The sequence below is a fragment of the Lepus europaeus genome, unplaced genomic scaffold (genome assembly GCF_033115175.1).
Source record: "Lepus europaeus isolate LE1 unplaced genomic scaffold, mLepTim1.pri SCAFFOLD_3_1, whole genome shotgun sequence".
NCBI lineage: Eukaryota > Metazoa > Chordata > Mammalia > Lagomorpha > Leporidae > Lepus > Lepus europaeus.
In genome coordinates this window covers 3,785,249-3,800,380 of record NW_026909276.1, presented here as the reverse complement: position 1 = coordinate 3,800,380, position 15,132 = coordinate 3,785,249, and positions in this window count along the sequence as shown.

The following is a 15,132-nucleotide window of genomic DNA, read 5'->3' as shown; positions in this document are numbered from 1 at the left end:
TTCCATGTCTCCCACATGGGTGCAGAGGCTCAAGCACTTGGGCCATCTTCTATTGCTTTCCCAGGCCATAGCAGAGAGCTGGATTGGAAGTGGAACAGCTGGGACTTGAACCGGTTCCCATATGGGATTCTGGCACTATACATGCCAGCTTTATGCATTACACCACAATACCAGCCCCATCTCTACCTTTTTATTTAGTATCCTGAGGACAGTCTTACAAGTGATTATCTCCACTTAAAATGCAACAAGTTGAGACACAGCATTGGCCCTGGGCATAGCCCATGGGGATATTCTAATGCTATTCATGAATTGCAAACCTCAAATCCAAAAATAAATATTTTAAGGGAAACCTATGCTTGCATTGAAAACATAATCCAAATAATGGCAAAATTGTAATATTATTCCAGAAAGAGTTGACTTTAAGATCAAAGCATTTTTAGAAACAGAACGTTCAGTATTGATAAAGGATTGAAACTATCAGGATGATTTAAGCATTATAAACAGTGTTTGCTGATCCAACTGAATCTCACCATATATAAAATGATTTTGGGTAGTGTAATGAGGTAGACAAATCATACTGGGAGACACAGTCACCTCTCACTGTGGGATTCAGACAGATAACTAATAAGTGGACATGCAACCATGTCAATTATTATCATTCAATGTACAATCTCCAAATATTTGCTTTCATTGATTTTTTTCCCACCAAACCAGCAAAGTTTAATCCATATGCACAGGAACTATCCCACATCAAAGGAGAAGTTAAATTCTAAGTATATGGGAGTTTGTCAGAGTCCATGCTCTGTACAACCCTGGGAATTATGTGTTGGATCTCTTACTGGTCACATCCTGGAGCTTCTTTCCAGAAGATTAGGCTTTTACTGTCTGTCCTAGTTAACAAAATCTACAAATATAATGCTAGAGTTGTGGCACCAGGGGTTGAGCCACCGCCTTTGACACCAGCATTCCTTGTGAGTGCTGGTTCGAGTCCAGACTGTTTTGATTCAAATCCAGCTTCCAGCTAATGAGCCAGGGAGCAACAGAAGATGGCCAGAGTGCTTGGGCCTCTGCACCATGTGACAGATCTGAGATCTGGATGGAGGTCCTGCCTCCTGACTTCAGCCTGGCCTAGCCATTTGTAGATGGAAGATTCTCTCTCCCTCCCTCCTTCTCTCTCCCTATCTTTCTTTCTCTAACTCTGCCTTTCAAATGAATAAATATATGAGTAAATAAATAATGAATATATCGTTCACAAGAAAGGGTGTGATTGGGAGGGAGGTTATGACCATTTGAGAAAGGGAAGACACCCTGGACCAGAGTCTCCTCAGTTGCAGACAAGTTCCCAATGATTGCCAATGGAATTATTCCTGAGAAGGAATGCAAGATTTGAGGAAATTGGTGATCAAGGGAATTAAAAAATCAACCCCAAGACCACAAAACATCTCAAGAGCATTTAAGTCAAAAAGAAAAGAAAAGCTCCTTGGCTTTCTTACAAAATCTTAATCTAAAGAGAACATGTTCTAAGCTCTCTCTTGAGAATCAGCTGAGACAATGGCTGTTAACAGACAACTTTGTAACTAACAGCTGGCTGGATAAGAATTATCAGCAGAAGCTCAAAAAGTCTTTGTGAAAAAGGAGGAGGAGAAACAATAGCAAAAGACAAAACTTTGATATCCACAGTGGAAAAATGGACAAAAGTTTAAAAAAAATACCCCCTCATAGGCAAATGAGATCTCACTGGGACTAAAGAATCATAAAGAGGGAAGGAGTATCTCCAAAAGTTGATGAATGTGGTGAGTATACTCCTAGAGCTACTGAGTCACCATTGTACAAAGCCAGGATGTTTATACAAAGTTGTCCTGAGTTAGAAAAACAAAGAATGATAATTCTTCTTATGACCCTCAATCAGGACTATGTTGGGGGGGGGGGGTGTCAAGGGATTGTTTGCAACAGGTCCTCCCTAGAACAATTGATGAATCTAGAGGTGGAATCCTCCCGCACTTTCCAACTAAAGGGCAAGAGCCACATTAATCAGAGCCAGGACCTAGGAGCTTCCTCTGGGTCTCCCATGCCAATGCAGAAGCTCAGGGACTTGGGCCATCTTGTGCTTTCCCAGGCCACAGCAGAGAGCTGGATTGGAAATAGAACATCTAGGATTGAACTGGTGCCCATATGAGATGCCAACACTGCAGGAGGCAGCTTTACTTACTACATCACAGGGCTGGCCCCTATTTTTTTAATTTTTACAGTGGCATACTTTCAGTTTATAATCATAAGCTTAACCCTTCACTAAGTAAAGAATTCAATAAATAGGTGCTGGTGCTGTGGCATAGCTGGTAAAGCTGCTGCCTGCAATGCCAGCATCACAAATGGGCACCAGTTAAAGTCCTAGGTGCTCCATTTCTGATACAGTTATCTGCTATGGCAGAAATAGGCAGAAAAAGCCTATTTGGGGGGAGAAAAAAGTTAAACTAGGATTGGGACAAATTGAAGAATCCTTCTTATATGTTCTGGAGTGGGGAATCAAGCTCCTGGGCAGAGCACTAATTGTCAAATATAGGACTTGGACTCACAGTGTAAATGGACAGATGTAAGAGTCCTAATTAATTTCCTTGGAGAAAAAGAAGAAAAACACATTGGCCCCTCAGTATGGGGTTAAAAAGAGTGTTAAAATTATGCCTATAAAAACTAAACTGAAACAGCTAGGTCAAATAGTTCATAAAAGATAATATCCTATTTCTAATGAAGGAAGAAAGGGACGTCAGCCTAAAACAGGGACTCTCATTAGAGATGAACGGTAAGTATCCTCTGTATCCCCATATAACACTCTAGTTCTTCCTATAGTAAATCTGATGGATTGTGTAGACTATCACTGACTTAAGTGTTATCCACCACATCATACAGGCTTGTCACCCTGTGGTGCAGAATCCTTACACCCTGCCCAGTAAGATACCCCATGACCACAAATGATTTAATGTTGTTGACTTAAAATTTGCTTTCTAGGTCTGCCCACTAGAGACAAAGAGCAGAGACCACTTTGCTTATGAGTGGGAAAATCTCTATGAGGGACGAATACAATACACATAGACTTCATTGCTCCAGCAATTCACTGAGGCACCCAATTTATTTGGTCAAATTTTAGACAAGATTTTAGAATAACTTCTTGCAAACTTATGTCTGCCTGTGCATGAAATCTGTTACAATATGGAGATGATCTACTGATTCTAGATTAAAAAAAAAAAAGGCAGATGGAGGTATTTGTAGCCACTATGGATCCTCATAACTTTTTTTGAAAGAAGAGGGCTGTGCATTTCTAAACATAAGCTTCAATTTGTGGAAAGATATGTAAAATATTTGGGGCATCTCATAAGTGAAAGAAAGCACCAAATCAACTTTAAGAGCATATCAGGTATTGTATACTTGAGTTTACCCAAAACCTAATGGGAGATTAGAAAGCTGATAGGGTTAACAGAATTGTTGAATATGGATTCAGTTCTATTCAAAAAAAAAAAAAAACTTGATCTCAAACTTTTAGAAAAAAAAAAAAAAAAAACCTGAGCCTTCACAGTGATCCACAGAGGCAGTCCAAGAAATGAACATACTGAAAACAGGTCCTAATAAAAGCCGCTGTTGGACGACGCTGCGGCTCAATAGGCTAATCCTCCACCTGCGGCGCTTGCATACTGGGTTCTAGTCCTGGTTGGGACACCGGATTCTGTCCTGGTTGCTCTTCTTCCAGTCCAGCTCTTTGCTGTGGCCCGGGAGTGCAGTGGAGGATGGCCCAAGTCCTTGGGCCCTGCACCCACATGAGAGACCAGGGGAAGCACCTGGCTTTGGATTGGAAGCACACCAGCTGCAGTGGACATTGTGGGGTGAACCAACGGAAAAAGGAGACCTTTTTCTCTGTCTCTCTCACTGTCTACTCTGCCCATTTAAAAAAAAAAGCCACTGTCCTAGCACTTCCATCTCTGTAAAAACTTTTTTTTTAAACACAGAGGAGAGGCAGAAAGAGAGAGGTCTTCCATAGGTTGGTTCACTCTCCAATTGGCCACAATGGCTGGAGCTGCACTGATCTGAAGCCAGGAGCCAGGAGCTTCTTCTGGGTCTCCCACATAGGTGCAGGGGATTTCTGCTGGATTGGGCTTGGATATTGGATTCTGCTTGGATATTAAATGGTAGCATCATACCCCTGGTGCCACTCTTTTCAGGAAGAGTTGAAAGAATGAACCAAGCTCTCAAAAACAGTACTATTTACTATTATTTTCACCTATTTTAAATTGCAAATGTGGCTACTAGGAAGTTTTAGATTACATATATATAGCTCACAGTATAATTCTGCAAGGCATGAACCCAGGAAATCTAGGATTTGTTTTTCTCTTTATTACAATTTCCCTCCTTAGAGTTGGGAAAGCTACTTCTTCTTAAGTCTTTATTTCCACATATGTAAAATACAGACAAAAATAGTAATATAATAGAAACCATGTTCAGATTAAATGAGACTATATATATTTTTTTATTATTGTACTATTGTATATAATAATAAATATCCAGCATACTGTCTGGATATATTAAGAACTCAACAAATGTTGCTAAATGAATAAATTAGGGCCTGGTCTGATTAGGTGAGCCCAAGTAATACTTTATTTTTTCTAATTGCATGAATTATTCATGCTCATCATTAAAAATATTTGAATAATATGTGAAAGAGTAAAAATTACCTGGAGTCTTACTACACTAAAAGAGATTATTTTGTTGGTGTCTCCTTTTATACAGACAGAAGAGCATAGCACCTATGAGCTCAGTCTATGGTGTTAAATTTCAGAACTACCACTTAATCAGCTTGCCAAGTGATTTCAGAATATTCTGGGCCTCATTTTCCTTATCTGTAGAGCAGGAAAAGTTGTTAGGGGATTAAATGAGTGAATGTTTATAAAATAACTAAAATAATTCCCAGCATATAGTAAATGTTGTCTAAATAATTTATTCAATCTTAAGGATATTTGTGTACCCTACATCACCTCAATGCCCACTGAAATGGTAACCAATATTAGCTTCTGTTGCAAATCCTTCCATGCTTTCTCTTGGTACATGTAATTATGTAATTATACACACTTATCAGGAACATAATTATTCCACTTATTTATGAATCTGTTCTGTTAAGTTAATCACTTTCTTTTTTTAACTTTTATTTAATGAATATAAATTTCCAATGTACAGCTTATGGATTACAATGGCTTCCCCCTCCCATAACTTCCCTCCCACCTGCAACCCTCCCCTCTCCCACTCCCTCTCCCCTTCCATTCACATCAAGATTCATTTTCAATTCTCTTTATATACAGAAGATCAATTTAGTATACATTAAGTAAAGATTTCAACAGTTTGCACCCACACAGAAACACAAAGTGGAAAATACTGTTTGAGTACTAGTTATAGCATTAAATCACAATGTACAGCACATTAAGGACAGAGATCCCACATGAGGAGCAAGTGCATAGTGACTCCTGTTGTTGACCCAACAAATTGACACTCTAGTTTATGGCACCAGTAACCACCCATCATGAGTTGCCAAGGCTATGGAAGCCTTCCGAGTTCGCCGACTCTGATCATTTTTAGACAAAGTCATAGTCAAAGTGGAAGTTCTCTCCTCCCTTCAGAGAAAGGCACCTCCCTCTTTTTTTTTAATGGAAAGGGTTTATTGGGGAACACCCAACAGACCGGAGTGAAGGGGCGGCAAAGGGAAAGAGAGAGAAAGTATAAGGGAGAAATAGAGAGGAGAGGAGCTAAGAGAGAGGAGAGAGAAGAGAGATGAGAAGAGCCAAGAGAGGCCAAGAGAGCAGGAGGGAAGAGCTGTTCAGGAACAGGCCCTTTTAAAACTTTGCCTGAGGGTGGGCAGGGAAGCAGGAGCAGCGAATCACATTAGGATGGGGGGTGGAGCGTGGCTCAGGTAGCTGGGCCATTCGGCCACCTGGCTAAAACTGCCCCAGTTTCCTAACATTCCCCCCCCTTTTTTTTATAAAGCAGGAGTTGTATGGGGTTACATTAGTCCCAAAAGTCCAGGAGGGGTAGAGGGACAATGATCTGTCTTTAGAGCTACTTCCTGCTGACATGGGGCAATGAGGTACTCTTTGCTGGCATGGGGCAATGCCTCAGGCTACTGTCTCCTGGGTGGGGAACTGAGTATATCCTTGTAGCAGCATTTGGTTGACTGCCTGGTGATTGAAGGCCTTTGATTGTTCCATTATAACCTGCTGTAAACACTTAGACACTGTAGTATATAAGACAGGGTGATAATAATAACCAATGGTCCTAAGAGTGGCATTAACCAAGTAATGAGAGGATTTCATAGAGGAGAGGAAATGGGGGAGGGGGGTCTCTCGACCCTTGTGGGGACAGTTTGATGGATATGGCTTAAAGCTGATTCCAGCCAAGACTGGGAGAAAAGTCACTCAACATTTGTAGGTAGAGGGGTTTGTCTGTAGAGAATTCTGAACAATTATACAGCATTAAGTGGGAAAGAGGGACCATCAGTACACACAGGTTGGGAGTAGAGCCATTGGTGGTAGAGGTTATGATTATAATGGAATGAGGCCCAAGTGTGCTAGACAGGGTCTAGAAAAAAGAACAGAGTCATTATTAGAGGAGCTAAGAAAGGTGCTGTCTAAGCTACAATTTTTTTCTGATTGAGAGGCAAATAGAACCTGACAGAAGGGGCTTGAGAATAATCTGTTGGGCTTTCGGCTTTGTAAGTTAAGAGGCCCAGACCTATCTATCTCTTCACATGGGGTACATCCTAAGGGAGGTGTGAACCTCCTGGGGGAAGGCACCCTGTTGACTTTCATTACTTAGCTGGCTTGGGAGGACAGCTGGCCAGGTAAAGGCAGGTGGCATCTCTAACAAGAAATTTACAGTTCTGCCTGCAATGTTGCTGACCCTACTTGGCCATCCCCTCAGCTGCAGTGGTCACTTTGGAAGTTGGGTTGAGTGAAGGGCTTTTCAGCTTAGAGCCAATAAGATCTCTGGACTCCAGGGCAGGTCCATTTCCAGTGATCCAACTCTTGGCAGAGCTGCCAGGGCTCTCCACAAGCTGACTTCTGCTGAAGCCCAGACTTACCACATTGAAAGCCACTGCAGTGGACTGGCCTGTTGGGTCTCCTTGAGGGCAGATCACTGTACAGATCAGCCATTAATAGGCCTGCCACCCATTGCTTATGATGCCTAGCTTTCTTTTCCTCCTGGTTTGTGTTAAAGCAGACCAGAGGATGCAAGTCAAGGGAGTGCCCGTGTCCCATCTCTATTCTTCGGTGGCCTAAACTAAAAGTCTATAGTCACAGGCATGTTCTGTAGTAGTTTTTCTAAGGTAGACAATGCCCATGAGGAAAATTATATTCTCACTTAAAAACTTTCTAATTCTATTATGCAGGAATCTGTAGGACACACAATTTAATCTTTAGACCTTATAAAAGAGGTGGCTAACATTTTTCTGTAATAGCATAGCCAAAATAAGAGCTTAAATTATAATTTCATAGCTAGATTTACTTCACCATCAGCAAAGTAAACAGTAAGTAGAAAAAACCTCCCTTTTGGACCAAAGGGAAAGAAAGTTAATCACTTTCAACAAGTGCCTATATAATAATTCCAAGGCAGATAAGTAAATTTTTCTATAGTCTTACCTGGTTAATGGTCATATTCTTGATTTGTTGGAAAGTTCTGGGCATTAAAATTTTCTATCATGAAGGTAGAAGAGAGACAAAACTAATTGTGCTTCCAAACCTAAGCACTGTGGGCTGAGCTATGGATTTGTCACATGCAGCAAGTGCTTCCTTTTGTGATAAGTAACTATCTGAAATCACTCAACAGTTAGATAATTGACCTAATCTAATTTTACAACAGAAGGATTACTGCTGGTTTGTCTGCCTGTTTTAGTTATATCACTGAAATCTATGCACTACAAACCAGTGAGCTAATTATGAAGTTATTATTACTACTTAAAAGCACTTCCCTGCAGAGCCCCCACCTTTTCTACTTCACTAGCCCACCAGCCCACATTACCCAAGTTTCATCTCTTCATGAATGGTTAATGTGACCAGGAATCCATAGGTCAATTAGCAAACAGGACTGGAATTCCAGGGCAACAGAGATCAGGATCAATAACTTAAGTTTAGTGAAATTAAATGCAATTGTGATCCCAACAGGCAGAGTGGACCATGAGAAAGAGAGACAGAGAGAAAGGTCTTCTTTTGCCATTGCTTCACCCTCCAATGGCCACTGCAGCTGGCGCACTGCAGCCGGTGCACTGCGCTGATCTGATAGCAGGAGCCAGGTGCTTATCCTGGTCTCCCATGGAGTGCAGGGCCCAAGCACTTGGGCCATCCTCCACTGCACTCCCTGGCCACAGCAAAGAGCTGGCCAGGAAGAGGGGCAACTGAGACAGAATCTAGCACCCCAACTGGGACTAGAACCCAGTATGCAAGCGCCGCAAGGTGGAGGATTAGCCTATTCAGCCACGGCACCAGCCAAAGTAGCTCCACTTCTAATCCAGCTCTCTGCTATGGCCTGGAAAAGCAGTAGATGGCCCAAGTCCTTAGGCTCCCTGCACCCATGTTGGAGACCTAGAAGAAACTCCAGTCTCCTGACTTTGGATCAGCCCAGCTCCGGCTGTTATAGCCATTTAGGGAATGAACCAGCAGATGGGGGTCTCTCTCTCTGCCTCTCTGTAACTCTGCCTTTCAAATAAATAAAAAGAAATATTTAAAAAAAGTAACATTTTTAAAAAAAATATTGACAATCTATATGAAATGGATCAATTCCTAGAAACATATAACCCACCAAGACCGGAAGTTGAAGAAATCACAGATACTAACAGATCTTAATGAGTAAAAAGACTGAGTCAGTAACACAAAGTTTTCCCTCAAAGAAAAGGCCACAGCCAAGGGGGTGTATGACTGGTTTCTACCAAACATTTGAACAACATCATGATACTGATCCTGCAACTCTTCTAACACTTGAGGGAACGATACCTCTGTACTCATCTTATAGGACTATCACCCTGATGACACTAAAAGAAAGGAAAACAACAAGCCAATATCTCAGATAAACAGATGGAACATTGCTCAGGAACATACTAGCAAACAGTATTCAAGAGCACATTAAAGGGATCATTTATCACAATTAAGTGGCATTTGCCCCTAGGTTACAAAAATGATTCAACATATACAAACTGGCAAATATGACCCACCACAATAATATAATGAAGGACAAAATTATAGTACAACCCCAGAGATGCAGAAATGCGTCTGTTAAAGTTCAAACACATATCCATAAAAAAAAACTTTCAAGAAATTTGCTATAGAAGAAATATATCTCAACACAATAAATGCCATTAACAAGCTCAGAGCTAAAACCACAGTCAGTGAAAAGTTGAAAAGTTTTTCAAAATTTAAAAACAAGATAAAGATACCCATTCTCACCACTCCTACTGCATCTAGTTACATGACCTCCAGTCCTGGCAGTTAGGGAAGAAAAATAAATAAAATCATGCAAATGAGATGAAGAGATGAAATTTTCTCTTTGCTGAAAACATAACCTTATATATGCAAAACCAAAAAGATCATTTACCACAATTGAGTGGTAAAATGGAAACATGGTTAAATATATACAAATCAATAAATGATTAATCACATTAACAGAACAAAGGACAAAAGCATATATGTGTATGTAAATAATATCTACATATAAAGGGAACAATAAAAAATATCAAATCCTAAAAAAAATCAAATCCTAAAATTTAAAACTGGGTAAAGAAAACCATGTGATCATCACATCAGATGTAGAAAAAGCATTTGATGAAATTCAATACATTTTCATGAATAAAAACACTCTCAAGATTAAGTGTCCAGGGCCAACTGCTGCAGCATAGCAGGTAAAGCTGCTGCCTGCAGTGCTGGCATCCCCTATGCCAGTTAGACACCCAGCTGCTCCACTTCTAATCCAGCTCTCTGCTATAGCTTGGGAAAGGAGTAGAAGATGGCCCAAACCTTTGGGCCCTTACACCCATGTGGGAGACTTAGAAGAAGATCCTGGCTCCTGGCTTCAGATAGGCCAAGCTCTGGCTGTTGCGGCCATTTAGGGAGTGAACCACTAGATGGAAGACATCTCTCTCTCTCTCTCTCTCTCTCTCTCTCTCTCTCTCTCTCTCTCTGCCTCTCTGTAACTCTACTTTTCAAATAAATAAATAAAATCTTAAAAAAAATTAGATGTCCAAGAAATATACCTGAACACAATGATGGTCATAAATGAAAACCCCAAAGCTACCACCAGAGTCATGAAAATCTGAGATTTCCTTTTAAGACTTAAAAAGACAAGGATATACATTCTCATCATATCAATTACATACAGTACATAAATTTCTAGTTAGAATGATTAGGCAAGAAAAAGAAATAAAACCACATGAAAGTACACAGAAGTAAAATCATCTGTTTGCCGATTACACTCTTACAAGATTTATAAACTATCTTTAAATATCTTGCAGTATTTAAAGAGTAATATAAAAATAATATAAAGGGGGGCCGGCACTGTGGCATAGCAGGTATATCTGCCACCTGCAGTGCCAGCATCCCAAGTGGGCTCCAGTTCAAGTCCCGGCTGATCCATTTCTGATATAGATGTCTGCTATGGCCTGGGAAAGCAGTAGAAGACAGCCCAAGCCCTTGGGCCCCTGCACACACCTGGAGACCCGGAAGAAGCTCCTGGCTCCTACTTTCGGATCAATGCAGCTACGGCCATTGCAGCCAATTGGGGAGTGAACCAGTGGATGAAAGACCTCTCTCTCTCTCTCTGTCTTTCCTTCTTTCTCTGTGTAACTCTGATTTTCAAGTAAATAAATAAATTTTAAAATAATAATAATATAAAGGGTGATAGACAAGATTACCAATAGAAAAGAAAACCAGGAAAAAATTGCAATTTAATATCTATAGTTATAAAATAGAGTACCTATAATAAAAATCCACTTGTAGGCTAAATAGTTTAGCATAGAAACAAAAAACTAATAGAATTTGAAATATGGTCTGATTCTGATGTACTTCCCCATAAGCATGTGTCAGGAACCTGATCCCCTAGGCAATAATTTCACTTCTTCGGAACAGATTAACACCAGTTTTGAAAGATCCTGAGGCTATGAGATTTTTCTCTTACTCTATCACCATGTAATGACGTCTGTCATGTTAGGATGCAGGAATATGGCCCTCTTCAGATGGGTCGTCTTGGCCTTGGACTTCCCAGACTCCAGACTGCAAGAGATAATTTTTTCATTATAAAATTATCCATTTTATGACATTTTATGACAAATAGACCAATATATAGTTTCTAATATTTTAAAAATGTTTATTTATTTTGAAATGCAGAGGGATATTTGTAGACAAAGAGAGACATAAAAAGATCTACTATCTGCTGGTTTACTCCACAGATGGCCACAATGGTCAGGGCTGAGCCAGACAAAAACAGCAGCCTAGAACTCCATTTAGATCTTCCACATCGATGGCTGGGCCCCAGTATGTAGAGCATCATCTGCTGCTTCACTGGGTGCATCAATAGGGGGATGGGTTGGAAGAAGAGTAGCCAGGTCCAAACCAGCACTCTGATATGGGATGCCAGCATTGCAGTTGGTGGTTTAACCCATTGCACCTCACTGGCCCTGATATTTCCTAATATTTATGAAAGAGAGAAGGGAAATGCAGAAAGCTTTAGCAAACTATGAAACCAATATACTAAGCTAAAGTACTTCAAAAAGTTTGCAGAAAGTGGAAGTAAGCATAAGTTCACTTTGGTAAAACCATTTTTAAAATCATACAGGAACTTTTAAACTTTTTTTAAAGATTTATTTATTTATTTGAAAGGCAGAGCTTACAGAAAGATAAGGAGACACAGAAAGAGAAAGAGAGATCTTCCATCCATTGTTTCACTCCCCAAATTGCCTCAGTGACCAAGCTGGGTTGGTCTGAAGCCAGGAGCCAGGAGCCAGAAGCTTCTCCCAGATCTCTCACATGGGTTTAGGGGCCCAAGGACTTGGGCCATCCTCCACTGCTTCCCCAGGCACATTAACAGGAAACTGGATCTGAAGTGCAACAACAAGGACTCAAACCAGTGCCATAGGGAAGCTGGCATTGCTGGTGGCAGCTTTACCTCCTATGCCACAATGTCGACCCCTGAACTTCTTTTTGTTAAAAAAAATTATCTATTTATTTCACAGGCAGCATGCCAGAGATCTTCCATCTACTGGTTCAAAAACTAAATGTCTGCAATGGCTGGAACTGGTCTAGGCTGAATCCAGGGACCAGGAACTCTATCCAAGTCTCTCACACAGTTGGAAAAACTCCAATTTTAGGGAGCTGGAGCAGAAGTGGAGCAATTGGCAACTGAACTGGAACTATCAGTGTCCCCATTGGTGGCTTCACCTGCTATGCCACAAAACCAGCCCTGTCAATGAACTTCTTGAAAACTAGTGTGAGCATTTCAGACAAAAATTTTTGCATCAAAATAACCTTATCTTTTATTTCAACTTTCCACAATCTTTTTGAAGTATCCTCATACATGCAATTGGAGCTTCAGATAGAAAAGAGAATGAGTAAATCAGAAAATGTATATTTAGTCATGACCAAACATCCCATGATTTGTGAACATCAATTTATAGATGGAAAATCCCCAGTGACACACTATTCTGGATAGATAGAAGGAAAATGACCCTAAAGAAATCAGAAACTGCAGAATCTCAAAAACAAGAAAAGAACTTGAAAGCAGTGAGAGAAATTATAGCCCATAGTACACCAGGAACAACCAGGCATGATGATGTCTGACTTCACCACTGAAACAATGGAAAGACATCTACAAAGTTTTGAAAGAAAATATCCTCCAATCCCTGATTCATTACTTAGTGGTACTATTCTAAAATCTGAGGTGAACAGGAGTGGGCACTGTAGTACAAAGCATTCAGGTGCTGATTGGAATGCCCACTTATCCTATCTGAGGGACTGTGTTCAAGTTCTGCCTTTGCTTTTAATGCAGCTTCCTGCTAATGTGCCTAAAGGGAGGTAGCAGGTGTGGGCTCAAGCACTGGATCCCTGTCAGCTGCACAGGAGACCTAGGCTGAGGTCGAGCTTCCTGGAACTAAAGCCTTAGCCTGCCTCAGCTGTGGGACTTTGGGAATGAGCCAACAGAAGGAAGACGCCTCTCTCTCTCTCTCTCTCTCCTCTCTATCTATATGTGTGTGTCTCTGCCTTTTTAATAGACACTGAAATATGAGGTGAATCACACATGTTCTGATGAAAATAAACTACTAAGTTAATAACCAATAGACCTGCACTATAGAATACTAAAGGAAATAATGCAAAATTTTAATGTGGATGTTTAGCAAAGAATCAGGATAATTAAAAATGATATAAATGTGTGAGCATAGAGCAAGCATTGTGGTGCCATGGGTTAGGCCATCCCCTGAAATGCCAGCATCCCATTTAAGCACTGGTTTAAGTCCTGGCTGTTCCACTCCTGGTTCAGCTCCCTGCTATTGCACCTAGGAAAAGCAAGAGAAGATGGTCTATGTACCTGGGCTGTTGTCACCCAAGTGGGAAACCTGGATGGAATTCCAGGCTCCTAGCTTTGGCCTTGCCAAGCCCAGTGCCAGTCATGGTTGTCTCTTCCTCTCTCTAACTTTACCTTCCAAATAAAATAATACAAAAATTGTGAGTAAAGATAAAAGGCTGTATACCTTGTTATTCTCCTAATTTTGTCAAAAGAGGTATGACTATTTGAAGAAAAACATAATATTTGGGACACTTACATGTTGATTGACTATGTAAACATACATATAAAATCATAGCATAATGTATAGATGTCAAAAATGTAACTAATCTATTGAACAGCTCCTGTATTGCCTATGAAGCACTACACTATAACCTCAAGAATACTGTGGCAAATTATTCATAGGAATAATTTGGAGGAATTAATAGAAAATTCATGTATAATCTGAGAAAATTAATGAAACAAATCAGTGTATGTTTTTGATAGGATTGCCACAACATAGTACTACAGGTGGAGTGGCTTCAACAACAGAAAATCATTTTGTCATAGTTTGGGAGGATGAAAGTTCAAAGATGCCTCCAGGGTTGGTTTCTACTTTCCATTGACGCCTTTCCTTTTGGTTTGAAGCTGGCCGAATTCTCACCACAACCTCTCTTGGTCTTTTCTGCAGGTGTTCTCTTCCCTTGTTGTCTCTATCACAAAGTCCCAAGTTGGATTGGATTAGGATCCACCTATGGGGCCCGCGCTGTGGCACAGTGGGTTAACACCCTGGCCTGAAGTGCCACATCCCATATGGGTGCCAGTTCTTGTCCCAGCAGCTCCTCTTCTGATCCAGCTCTCTGCTATGGTCTGGGAAAGCAGTAGAAGATGGCCCAAGTCCTTGGGCCCCTGCACCTGCATGGGAGACCTGGAAGAAGCTCCTGGCTCCTGGATACTGGCTCCTGGATACTGGCTTTGGGTCGGTGCAGCTACAAGCATTGCAGCCATGTGGGGAGTGAACCATCGGATGGAAGACCTCTCTCTCTTGGCCTCTCCTCTCTCTGTGTAACTCTGACTTTCAAATAAACAAATAATTTTTTTAAAAAAGGATCCACCTACAGGCCCACAGTTAACCTTAACAGCCTATTTGAAGGCATTCTCTCAAATAGTAATTTGGGGATTAGAGTGGCCATTTATAGGTTTTGGGAGAAAATAATTCAATCCATAACATAGAACTAAACAAACAAGAGAAGTACCATATTTTAGAAGTACCAAATATTTAGAATATTTTATAGGTGCAGGCATTTAGCCTCATGACTAAGATGTCAATTAAAATCTCTTTGTACCACACAGGAGTTCCTGGGCTTGATTCCAACCCCAGCTTCCAGGATGGGTAAATTCTGATAGGCAGTAGTGATGGTTCAAGTAATTGAGTTACAGGCACCTGTGTGGAAGGCCTGACTTGAACTCCCATCATCTGACTTCAGCCTGGCCCAGTTCCACCTACTGCAGGCATTTGGAGAGTAAACTAGTGGATAGAAGATCTCTCTCTGTCTCTGAAATAAACAAAACATTTATAAATTA